The sequence below is a fragment of the Hordeum vulgare genome, chromosome 6H (genome assembly GCF_904849725.1).
Source record: "Hordeum vulgare subsp. vulgare chromosome 6H, MorexV3_pseudomolecules_assembly, whole genome shotgun sequence".
Lineage (NCBI taxonomy): Eukaryota > Viridiplantae > Streptophyta > Magnoliopsida > Poales > Poaceae > Hordeum > Hordeum vulgare.
Genome location: NC_058523.1, coordinates 550107848 through 550121518, shown reverse-complemented (window position 1 = coordinate 550121518; position 13671 = coordinate 550107848). Strand labels below are relative to the sequence as shown.

The 13671-nt window shown below is 43.1% G+C and overlaps 1 non-coding gene across 1 annotated transcript; it reads left to right on the top strand.

Moving 5' to 3' along the window:
- The first annotated feature begins 2118 nt into the window (after positions 1 to 2118).
- Positions 2119 to 2192, top strand: TRNAV-CAC. Its single transcript has one exon. It is a non-coding gene; the product is annotated as a tRNA-Val (tRNA).
- The last annotated feature ends 11479 nt before the right edge of the window (positions 2193 to 13671 follow it).

Here is a 13671-nt window from a genome sequence, read left to right as displayed (position 1 = left end):
AAGACGAGGCCTAGACGTGATGGTGCCTAAAATCATGCAATAGTCGCTATATATATCAGCAACACCATTTGAACATCTAGAATATGAAAATGTTGCAAACAACCTTTCTTCTCTCCCATGTAAGAACTTGTAATGCGATGCTAATTAAATCTGATGTTCCATCAAATTAAATGTGTGCCTAATGAGTTGATGACTGTGAATTGACGATTTGCTTCGGCAACATCCATAATAATATGGAGTGTGATCCACACGCTTTATGTAGGCTATCAATACGCTGCTCCTATACGGCGCCTTCAGCACCCAAAAACATAGTTGGCGCACACTAGCGATCTCTATTAGGCTCCGCCCCACTAATCCTTCGCTCGTTTTCCGTTCGCCACTATTCCTTCACTAGTTTTCTGTTCAAGTTTTTGTGCTCCCTGCTTTCTCCTACACACTTAAAATAAAAAAATAAAAATTAAATATAAAAAAGGAAAAAGTTCATTGATTTCGAAATTTTTTTCATGAATTTAAATTTTTTATTCGAATTTGAAAAAAGCTCATCATCCAAAAAAAGTTTATCATATCTGAAAATGTTCAATGATCTTTAAAAAGTTCATCAATCTTACAAAAAAATCATCGAATTTGAAAAAAGTTCATTGATTTCGAAAAATGTTCATCGAATTTGCAAAAAGTTCATAGTTTAAAAAAATATTTCATCAAAATTGAGAAAAGTTCATCAAATTTTGATAAAGGTAATCATTACAAAAATAGAAAAAAAGAAAAGAAAAAAGGAACAAAAAAAACAAATAAGAACCAGATGAAAAACTGCCCAACGAACCACGGAAAACCGGTTTAGAAACTTCTAGAAGCTTCCCAAAACCGAGGGCTTCCTGCAAACTGAAGAAAGTAAGAAAATTAAAAAATGATATGATTTTTCACATTGATGCATTTGCCATGGTGGCCAGTGCGCTAGTACGTAAACCAACAGATTCTGAATTCAACTCCCCGTCGCCTTCCTTTATTACCTTTCATACGAGGAAGAAGCCTTCCTTTTTTTACCTTTCACACAAGAAAAAAAAACCGATAAATGAGCCAGGGCTGCTAACACGGCTGCAGGTGTCGGTTAGGAAAATTGCCCTTAAACCGGCGGCTGCGGCGACGAATAGGGTTTTCCCTATCAATATGACCACATATCCTCTTCTCTCCTCGTACCCACCCGGTAATTTGACATTGAAAAGCCTGATAGCCCGCCTTATTTCCGACCCTTTAATGAGGATTAAGCCCATAGTTATAGTCCATATCGTTTGGCCTGTTGTGTCATTTGTCTCGCTGGGAAGCAAAGCACGATGACCGGGTATTCATAATTTTTTTTAGTGATTTTGTTGGAAAAAACCGCTGATGGCTGCTTAGTTTTTTTAAGGATAGGGCAGCAACCTTTTTTATATGTTAATGTTTACATGTTTTTTTTCTTTGAAACTGTCAATGTTTACCGCTGATGACATGTTTCTGTGTTGACGAACATCTTCAGTTGGAAGAATCGAGTGCCTTGCAAGTCGCCACAAGAAATTACTGATTTTACCAGGAATTTGAATTGCCCACAGAGAAGCCCATGCCTTAGAATCATAATCATTAGATGAGGACGACCCTGCATTGCCCTCTAGCCAGTCTTCTCGACGATTCTTAGTGTCCACCAACATACGGTATGTCGATCTCACAGTGAATAGACCGTTTTTCTCATAGTTCCATGCCCAATGATCATCTATCTGACTAGTGCAGATAGGGATGCTCAATGAAGCAGGCTTTGGAATCCAGTTATCTGTCCATATATGTGTGGATGTTCCATCGCCAATTCTTTTTATCAAGCCCTGAACCAACACTTCTTTCCCTTCCATACTAGACCGCCATATCTGTGATGGCTTATTACCAAGCTCAGCTCAGACGATCGGTCCCTGAGGGTAATATATTGCGTGGGCAACAATCAGCTAAGTGATAGAAATCTGCAAGACGCCTAACCAGCAAGCCCAACAGCGCTAAACGAGGCCCATATGTAATCCAGTTGAATGCTTTGTTGGGTTTTCTCCAGGTAAGATGTAAAAACAAGTTGAATAAGACTGTCAACGAAAAACAAACGAAATAGTCTGGGTGGTGTAGTTGGTTATCACGTTAGTCTCACACACTAAAGGTCCCCAGTTCGAACCTGGGCTCAGACATCCTTCTTTTATTATTTCACTCCTTTGCAAGCATTTTTCATTTGCTTTCTTTCCGGACGCGTCTTTCTCTCCCACCACGTTTGGCGCTTGTATATTCAGCTTACCGACTCCGCCATGGTCTCGGTCTGATTTACTACGTGCCATGCCAGCCTCCTATTCCTATATATATACTGTACGATCAAGTTCCACAACGTCCCGAGAACAGAATCAAGAGAAGGCCGGCCGCTGGCGAGATGGAGCGCCTGCCGGAGGAGCTCCTCGTACACGTTGTCTCGCTCACGTCGCCCCCAGACGCCTGCCGCGCGGCCGCCGTCTCCCGGGCCTTCCGCGCCACGGCGGACTCCGACGCCGTCTGGTCCTTCTTCCTGCCCCGTAACCTCCCCCGGTTCGCCAAAGGCGAGCTCCCCTGCAAGCCGACCTCGAAAAAGGGGCTGTTCCGACGCCTCTCCGACCACCCAGCTCTCCTCCCACACAAGTTAGTGGTACGTTTTGTATATACCGACGAACTCAGCTAGCTAGTTTCACTCATGTTTGGATCCAAATACTAAAAAGACTAAAATTAAGTTAATGAGCATTTATTATCCTCTAAACCCACCAATTCAGAACTTGCATGAGGAGTTAAATGAGTTCTTTCATCTTCTATGCGATGCGTTCTTGCAGTTTAATAAGCTCAACCTAATGTCGTTTTTCCCGTTTATTAAATACTCCTACTTGGTGCAGAGCATGCAGCTGGACCGGGCTACCGGCGCCGAGCGCTTCACGATTTCCGCGACGGCGCTGCAGATTCCGCGCTGCAACGGCTTGCACCGGGCCCGTGCATGTTCACTTCCGAACTGCAGCAAAGAAGACAAAAGGTTTCAAGCCGTCTCCAATCTCATGCTGTACAAACTCGTTTATTTTTACCATAGCGAATTTAGCGCTTTTGACTTCGATGCTTTTCGCTGCTGCTGCTGCTACTACTTACGAACTGCGGATTGCAACATGCAGCAGGTTCTTCTCCGAAGCCGCTCAGTTCTGTCGCGTCAATGAGTTGGATATCCGGGCCAAGATACAGAGGAAGATGCTCTCGCAAAACACAACGTATGCAGTATACTTGGTGTTCAAGTTAGCATATGTATACTCTGGGTTCGATTTCCCGCACGAGGTGGCATCCGTTGGCTTTGCCGGGAGGGAGTCGACCCGGCAAGTTTGCGTGCAAGGCTACGTCGACGATGTGGATGGGGCTGACAGTCCGCCTCGGAAACACATCTTTCAAGGTTGTACAGGGGGTCTTAGTCGTGACGCAATTCCTTCCAGAGAGGAAGTTCATTTCCCTCGTGAGAAAGCCGACGGCTGGATGGAGGTGGAGTTGGGTGAGTTCCATAACGAGGAGGATGACGATGGTGGCGAGGTGTCCATCAGCTTCATGGGAGAAAGCAAGTCTGGTCTTATCGTGCTGGGCATTGAGCTCAGAAGTAAGCAACAAAAGCCAACATAATTGTAGCATTAAGTAACGCTTGGGAGTAAAAATATTATCATTATTTGAAATGTCTCTGGTTACATGCATGCATGTGAAGAGGCTAAGAATTTAAGTTACAGTAGTGATTTTTGTTTCCTCTCGTGCTCTAGTATTTTGTTCTCAAAGCAGTTAGGAGAAATTCTTCCTTAGGCCTCGTTTGGTTATCAGGGAATAAATCCCCTAGTGGATACGATGAGCGCGTGGATTCGGTTGTCACCGATCCTGTGGCCAATCCCTCTCGCTACTCCAGTCAATTGTTTGTTCCACGGGTTGAGGGCGATTCCTTTTTCCACCGTGGATTAGAGTGGAATAGGGTGGATTGAGCCGTGGAACATCTACTCGCCAACTAAACCAAACAAGCCTTTTGGCCTCCACCGGGATATATTCCATGTCTAGGCTGATACACGTGGATCGAGATGAGAACCCTGCTGATACACATGGATCAGGCTCGAACCAAACAAGGCCTTAGAAAACATGTGGAGGCTTTAACTCTTTGAGCTTGGCTACAAAGACAAAGATAATGTTGGTTTACTGCTCGCAACACCCTCTTTTCCATAAAAGCAGCGCCAACCACTTGTCAGCGCATACGCCTCGTTCCCCTTCATTTGATGACTCAAGTGAATATGCGTTAGAGTTTCCCATGTCTCCTTACGGCCATGGTGGTACGATGGATCCCGCCCCTTGCCAGGAGAAGGGTGTGTTTTTCTTCCAGCTTGGTTAGGGACTAGAGACTGGGGCTCCACCTGGTGGCGCCTCCTGAGGCTGGTCTGTGCGCACTTATCTTTTGTCTGACATATTCTACTGTCATGTTCGATCCTCAGTCTCACTAAGGTACATCGATATGGGCTTATGCTATAACATTAGGATTTTTTTTTCTCTGTTCGATGTAGCCATATAAAATATTCATTACAACCATCCTTTGATGAATCATTAAGAAAGAAAGAAAATCTGAATAAGCTTACAACAAAATCAATTTCAGTGTGTATATATGATATGTTGCTCTACTATCTACAAAATAGAGATGGAAAAGGGGGGAGAGAGAGAGCTGCCATTAGTTGGAAACCTATATAAGAAAGAAAGGGAGGGACGAACATGAGTGGGAACAATGAAGCTGAGTATAACTGGCCGCTGCTCGAGGTAGACTATGGGCGGAGGTGAAGGCTGAAGACCTAGGAGCGGAAGAGCTACTGCTTCCTGCCGTCGAGCTAATACTACTTCCTGTCGTCGTCCTCATCCATCTCTACGTCTCCTCACTCCACACCACCTTGACAGTGACCTTTTTAGGGAAGAGATCTACAAATTGGTGCTTTTGGCCACCAGTACTAACTTACGAATTGTGGATTGCAACACGTAGCAGGTTCTTCTCCGAAGCCGCTCAGTTCTGTTGCGTCAATGAGTTGGATATCCGGGCCAAGATACAGAGGAAGATGCTCTCGCAAAACACAACGTATGTCGTATGCTTGGTGTTCAAGCTAGCATATGTATACTCTGGGTCCGATTTCACGCACGAGGTGGCATCCGTTGGCGTTGCCGGGAGGGAGTCGACCCGGCAAGTTTGCCTGCAAGGCTACATCGAAGATGCAGATGAGGCTGGCAATCCTCCCGGAGAGGAAGTTCATTTCCCTCATGAAAAAGCCGACGGCTAGATGGAGGTGGAGTTGGGTGAGTTCCATAACGAGGAGGATGACGATGGTGGCGAGGTGTCCATCAGCTTCACGGGAGAAAGCAAGTCTGGTCTTATCGTGCTGGGCATTGAGCTCAGAAGTAAGCAACAAAAGCCAACATAATTGTAGCATTAAGTAACGCTTGGTAGTAAAAATATTATCATTATTTGAAATGTCTTTGGTTACATGCATGCATGTGAAGAGGCTAAGAATTTAAGTTAGTGATTTTTTTAATATAAGGGGTTTCCCCCCTGCTGCATTTTATTGATGAAGCAAAGACCACTAGTTTTACAACTCTCACACAAACAAACAAGGACCAACACAGATCGAAAGTATCTCAAATCAAGAATTTAGCCAAGTCACCACCTCTAAACAGAAAAACAAGCTAACTTTTAACAGAAACATCAGCACATGTAGCATTCAGCTCCTGCAGGCGATGCGCAGAAGTTCTCCTCTAAACTTGTTCAGTTTAGAGATGAATTGTCGCATCACCAACTTCTGTGTGGCGTCGCAGCGAACAGAACATTGACGCAGAAAACTTCTAGCTTCGCAAGAACGCAATCCAGATTTTTCCAAGTTCGACCCTGGAAACATAATTCATTTCTTAGTCTCCAAATACTCTAAGGAGGCAACCACAATCATGTTCTGAACTGGTTTTTTTCTTACAAATCAGCCACAAGGCACAAATGTCTTTAAAACAGGAAATTGGAATTTGAAAGAACTCAATAAAGATTTTCCATATGCATTTAGCCACAACACAATCAAAGAAAAGATGTTGTACAAATTCCAGCTCAGAACAGAATAAGCAAGAAGGATCCTCAACATTTTTCCTCTTAGCTAAGTTATCTCTGATTAGTATTTTGTTGTACACACTTAGCCAAAGGAAAACATGAATATTCTGTGGACATAAATTTTTCCAAAATTTGTCACCAATGGCAGAAGCCACCCCTCCATAGTTAATAGCATTATAGAATAACTTAACAAAGTATATCCCTTTTGATTCCAACATCCATATTGGAACATCAGGGGAGTTAGACATAGGGATTTTTTTTGATAATATCAAGTAACTGGTTCCATTTATCTACTCCTCTAATATCAACACATCTTCTAAATGACAGCTTAAGCTCTGTCCCATCCCAAACCTGAGAGACGGTGTAGTCAGGTGGTTAAAAATGTAAAATAATTCCCCAAATTGCACCTATAGGGAACAATCCCTAGCCCAAGTATCATGCCAAAATTTAATATTTCTGCCATTACCAAATTTCCACCTATAGAATGTCTTGGAGGCATTAAGAGCCCAAGTTACACTCTTCGACAAGGAAGATCCATTATCAGGTTTAGACCAAAGAATATTGGGGGATTCAATGTTATATTTGAAAGATGTGATATCCTTCCAGTGTTTATTCTGTTTGTCAAAAAATCTCCCCCCCATGAGGCCAATAAGGCCATATTAAACTCCTTAAGGTTAGGCACACCTAAACCCCCAAATGCTTTCTTCCTAGTAATCATTCCCCAATTAGCAAGGTGATATTTGTGCTGGTCCCAGTATTCCCCTAGAAAAAATGGGCCATTTGAGAGTTAATGGCCTCAATGGCCCACTTTGAAAACTTAACCACTAAGGTAGGCAGGAATACTGACAATGCAAGCACAAAGAAGAATCAGTTTCCCTTTGTAGGTAAGATGTTTGCCTAACCACCCAGAAATACATCTAATGATCCTGTCAATGATTGGTTGGAGATCTTCCCTGCATAACTTGTCATAATGCAATGGCACCCCCAAGTACTTAATAGGGAAAGATCCCACTTTACAACTAAAAATGTGGGCAAAACATTTTGTCTCCTCCTCCTCAATGTTAATAGTAAGCAGACCACTCTTATGGAAGTTGATTTTCATCCCAGAAAGGTTTTCAAAACAAGACATGATCCATTTAAAGTTTTTGGCTTTCTCACAAGAGTTCTGAAGGAAAAGGAGAGTATCATCTGCATATTGCAAATTGATAATCCCCCCTTTAATCACATGAGGCAGAAGCCCTAAAATGAGGTTCTGTTGAGCTGCTTTAGCCAACATTTTAGAAAAAACATCAGCTACCAGATTAAAGAGGATGGGAGAAATTGGGTCCCCTTGCTTAAGATCTTTGCCCCCAATAAAGTAGGGTCCAATCACATCATTAATACGGACACTAAACGTACCTTTCAAGAGAATACACTTAATCCAAGAGATCCACTTAGACCTAAATCCCCTTGATTCCAACATCTCAAAAAGAAACTCCCAACTAACTCTATCATAAGCTTTCTCATAATCTAATTTGAGCACAAGGCCCTGAGTCTTGGATCGTTTGACTTCATGGATAACCTCATGAGCAAACACCACGCTCTCAAGAATAAATCTCCCTTTAATGAAAGTAGTTTGATTTGGAGAAATCAGTCTATCCCCAATGGGGGATAGTCTGGTAGTCATAGCTTTAGTAATGATCTTAACAACACAATTCCCAAGGCTGGTCTAAATTTCTTCATATCGTTGGCATCAGCTTCTTTAGGGATTAGGACAATAATGGCAAAATTCAACTTATAGATGTCAAGCTTCCCTTCTTCAAAGTCTTTGACTAAGGCCATGAAGTCAGATTTAACCAAATCCCAAAAGGATTGATAGAACACAAAGGAAAGACCATGAGGTCTTGCAGCACCATGGGCATAGGAACTGAAAATGGCCTTCTTAATTTCTTCCTCAGAGAAGTTCTTTTGCAGAACCTCATTCTCCTCAGGAGTAACCCTCTCTTCTTCCTTCCAAAATGAAGGACCCAAGAAAATATTATGTTAATGCTCATAATCAAAGAGGTTCTTGTAGAAAGAAGTGGCAATATCCAGCATCTCCTTAGTGGAATGAACTGGGCCATCATCCCTATTTAGCTCATAAAGGTGATTTTTTCTATGGCGATGGTTAGCTAAAGCATGGAAATACTTGTTGTTCTTGTCACCATCTTTGATCCTCCTATCTCTGGACTTCTGCTTCAAGGCAGTTTCTTCTTTTTTCCAGATCAGTACTTTGTTAGAAAACATGTGGAGGCTTTAACTCTTTGAGCTTAGCTAAAAATATGGAAATGTAACTCTGGTTTCCCGCTTGTAGCATCCTCCCTTCCAAAAAAGCAGCGCCAACCACTTGTCAGCGCATACACCTCATACCCGTGCATTGATGAATCAAGTGAAGAGTGGCGGAGGTATCACAAAAAAACTGGGCGGACCAGCTAGTTCAAAATTGGCTACCACATTAAAAATTGGGAAACTCTTACCTCCCATCGGTTGATCCGCGCGATCCATCCACTGCCCACTCGTCCGTTGATTTGCCTTGATCTGATGGATGAGACCGTGCCCGTACCCAACGAAGCAACGACCTCGTCAAAAACCGTTTCCTCAAACTAGATCCTTGTTTCAGAAATGGTCCTGAAGCTAGGGCTCCACGCCGCGCCTTCGCCTCAGCCCCAATGACCTCGTCTGTCGTTTGGCTCGTGCCGTGCAGCCCTCGCCGGAGCTGCCGTCGTTGCCATGGCCGCCTGGAGCTCCACCTCTCGCCGCCCCGAGTCCCTGCTGACGCCCAGATCCGACCCGGCAGCCGCCGCACGGTCTCGTCCCGCGCCGCCGTCCGACCTCCTTCCCCGATCTGCTCCCGGCCCCGCCGGCGAGCTCTCGGGACCAGGAAATTGGCAGGATACTTCGTTTTACCACACAAGACTTCAACATCCCTAACAATTCCCACAGGGCAGATAGCATCCCTATTGGCAAGCTGAATAGTGACATCTATAGGTTCTATCTCAACATGTGTAATCTCATCTTTGACTTCATCATATAAGGATTGAGGTATTGCACTAACACTAGCACCCAAGTCACATAAACCATGATAACAATGATCTCCTAACTTAACAGAAACCACAGGCATGCCAACAACAGGCCTATGTTTGTCTCTAACGTGAGGTTTAACAATTCTAGCAGCATCTTCACAAAAGTGAATATTATGTCCCTCAACTTCTTCAGACAGAAGATCTTTGATAATAGCAATGCTAGGTTCAACTCTAATTTTCTCAGGGGGTGTAGGTGTTCTAATATAGCCTCTATGTATCACAGTTGAAGCTTTAGAATGATCCTTTATCCTAACATGGAAAGGTGGTTTCTCAATGTAAGCACTGGGTACCACAGGATCATTATAGGCAATGACTTTCTCTTCAACTGGAGTGGGTTTGACTACATTGACTTCTAATGGAGGATGAAATTTAAACCACTTCTCTTTGGGGAGATCAATATGAGTAGCAAAAGATTCACACAATGAAGCTACTATCTCAGAGTCAAGTCCATACTTAGCGCTAAAGTCACAAAAAGTATTTGTCTCAACAAAGGATTTAACGCAATCAAAAGTGAAATTCATACCTGACTCCTTACCTTCTTCAAGATCCCAATCTTCAGAGTTGTGTTTAATTCTCTCCAATAAATTCCATTTGAAGTCAATATCTCTCTTCATAAAAGAACCGGTACAAGAAGTGTCAAGCATGGTGCGATCATCATGAGAAAGCCGAGCATAGACGTTCTGAATGATAATTTCTCTCGAGAGATCATGATTGGGGCATGAATATAGCATTGATTTAAGCCTCCCCAAGCTTGAGCGATGCTTTCTCTGTCATGAGGCCAAAAATTGTAAATATAATTTCGATCACGATGTACTAAATGCATAGGATAAAACTTTTGATGAAATTCCAATTTCAACCGATTGTAGTCCCATGATCGAGTATCATCACATAGCCTATACCATGTCAACGCCATATCCTTCAAAGATAAAGGAAAGACCTTCTTCTTGACCTCATCCTCGGGCACACCTGCAAGCTTAAATAAACCACAAACTTCATCTACATAGATTAGATGCAAGTCTAGATGTGATGTTCCATCTCGTGTAAAAGGATTAGCCAGCAGTTTCTCAAGCATACCCGAAGGAAATTCAAAGCAAATATTTTCAGTAGGTGCAGCAACTTGAGGAGCAACTCTTTGTGCTTCCGTTTGAGGTGAAGATACCCCGAACAAGCCCCTCAAAGGATTAGTATCCATAGTGACAAGTGACAATAAATTTCAGCACACTATATGAATGTTTCCTTACCAAGTTCCACTTACCAAAGGCGCTTCACTCCCCGGCAACGGTGCTAGAAAAGAGTCTTGATGACCCACTAGTATAGGGGATCAATCGTAGTCCTTTCTATAAGTAAGAGTGTCGAACCCAACGAGGAGCAGAAGGATCTGACAAGTGGTTTTCAGCAAGGAAAAATCTGCAAGCACTGAAATTGTCGGTAAGAAGTGATTGTGTGGTGAGATGATTCGTAGCAAGCAACAAGTAGCAAAAGTAGCAACGGTGCAGCAAAGTGGCCCAATCCCTTCTGTATCAAGGGACAAGCCTGGACAAAGTCTTATAGGAGGAAAAACGCTCCCGAGGACACACGGGAATTTCTATCATGCTAGTTTCATCATGTTCATATGATTCGCGTTCGTTACTTTGATAGTTTGATATGTGGGTGGACCGGCGCTTGGGTACCGCCCTTACGTGGACAAGCATCCCACTTATGATTAACCCCTCTCGCAAGCATCCGCAACTACGAAAAAAGAATTAAGACAAAGTCTAACCATAGCATTAAACTAGTGGATCCAAATCAGCCCCTTACGAAGTAACGCATAAACTAGGGTTTAAGCTTCTGTATCTCTAGCAACCCATCATCTACTTACTAGTTCCCAATGCCTTCCTCTAGGCCCAAATAATGGTGAAGTGTTATGCAGTCGACGTTCACATAACACCACTAGAGGAAAAACAACATACAACATATCAAAATACCGAACGAATACCAAATTCACATGACTATTATTATCATGAGTTATCCCATGTCCTCAAGAACAAAAGTAACTACTCACAAAGCATAATCATAATCATGATCAGAGGTGTAATGAGTAGCATCAAGGATCTGAACATAAACTCTTCCACCAAGTAATCCAACTAGCATCAACTACAAAGAGTAATCAACACTACTAGCAACCTTACAAGTACCAATCGGAGTCGCGAGACGGAGATTGGTTACAAGAGATGAACCAGGGTTTGGAGATGAGATGGTGCTGATGAAGATGTTGATGGTGACGAGTCCCCTCCGATGAGAGGAGTGTTGGTGATGACGATGGCGATTATTTCCCCCTCCGGGAGGGAAGTTTCCCCGGCAGGATCGTCCTGCCGGAGCTCTAGATTGGTTCTGCTCAAGTTCCGCCTCGTGGCGGCGGCGAAACCACGAAAAAGCTCCCTTCTGATTTTTTTCCTGGATGAAACCCTCCATATAGCAAAAGAGGGGGGCAAATGGGCCAACAGGGTGCCCACAAGCCCCATGGCGCGGCCTGGGGGGGGGGGGGGTGGTCGCGCCGTGCGGGCTTGTGGCCACCCCTGGCCCTCCTCTGGTACTTCTTTGGCCCAGTATTTTTTATATATTGGGGAAAAAACCTCCGTTGATTTTCACGACGCTTGGAGTTGCGCAGAATAGGTATCTCAACTTTGCTCCACTTTCAGGCCAGAATTCCAGTTGCCAGTATTCTCCCTCTTCATGTAAACCTTGCAAAATAAGAGGGAAAATGCATAAGAATAGTACCGTGAAGTGAAATAACAGCCAAAGAAACGATAAATATCAACATGAAAACATGATGCAAAATGGACGTATCACACCCCATCCATCTAAGTGTTCAGAAAGGTTAGGAACTTTGTCCTTTTATCTCCCATTGCTAGATTACCTCGTGCAATGCTCTATAATTATACTGATTTCTGGATTTGAGTTTGGGAGTAATTATGTGGGAGTTTATTTGATTTATATGCAATTTGAGCTCAAATTAACTTCTTAGTTTGCATATGTGTAGGTGTGGTTTACTTAGTGCCTTCCCGTCCCCGTCCTAACCACCGTCAATCGCCTGCACCGTCTCGTAGCCCGCACCACCTTGGTGATCTTCTTATTTTTATACTTTTTATTCCACCAAAATATTATTTGTATGATTTAGATAGTTTTCTTACGTGTATGATTGTTTGTTATACATAGTGCCATGGTCTTGGTATCCGTCCCCTTCGGCCCTCGTTCGATTTATGATTCGGATGTGGTATATTCTCTTTTATAACTATATGTTGCATTTCTCATTTATATGACAATTGTGCCCATCAACTTGACATAGATATTTTTATCTAGGAGGTTTGTGAAGCGGAAATTGCAACCGACCCTCTTGTCGAGAAGTTAAATTTAGTTAAAAATGAGTATTTGAAAGACAATTTGAAAAGAATTGAAAAAGAGAAGATGAAATTGGAGTTGTATGTTGCCGATGTCGTCGATGATCACAAGATCTAAGATGGGTGCAATGTGCTTGAAGATTAGAAAGATTAGAAAACATGCCCTTAATAAAGAGGCTTGGTATCACTATGCTATCGGATCAATTGTTACCTTAGTTGTGATCTTGATCGCATTTGTTGTTGCATTTAAATGATTTAACTAGAAACTCTTGTACTTTTTATGAGAATAAGTGTGTATGAACTTTATGTGTGAACTGATACGTCTCCAACGTATCTATAATTTTTGATTGTTCCATGCTATTATATTATCAACTTGGGATGTCTTATATGCATTTATATGCCATTTTATATCATTTTTGGGACTATCCTATTAACTCAGTGCCCAGCGCCAGTTTTTGTTTTTTCCGTGTTTTTGACCTTTTTCAGATAAGAATATTAAACGGAGTCCAAACGGAATAAAACCAATGGGATGATTTTTTCCATAACAGAAGATACCCAGAAGACTTGAGAACCAAGGCAGGGGGTCTCGTGGGAGGTCACGAGCCCCCTAGGAGCGCCTCGGGGGGGGGGGGGGGAGGGGGTGCCTAGCACGCTCGTGGGCCCCCTTGCCTCCTTTCCCCTACCTCTTTCGCCTATAAATTCCCAAAAATATCGAAACCAACAAAGAGAGCCATGAAAATACTTTTCCGTCGCCGCAAGCTTCTGTTTCCGCGAGATCCCATCCGGGGTCCGTTGTAGTGCCCTGCCGGAGGGGGATTCGGACACGGAGGGCTTCTTCATCAACACCATTGCCTCTCCGATGATGCGTGAGTAGTTCACCACAGACCTTCGGGTCCATAGCTAGTAGCTAGATGGCTTCTTCTCTCTCTTGGATCTTAAATACAAAGTTCTCCATGATCTTCATGGAGATCTATCCGATGTAACTTTCTTTTGCGGTGTGTTTGTCGAGATACGATGAATTATGGATTTATGATCAGATTATCTATGA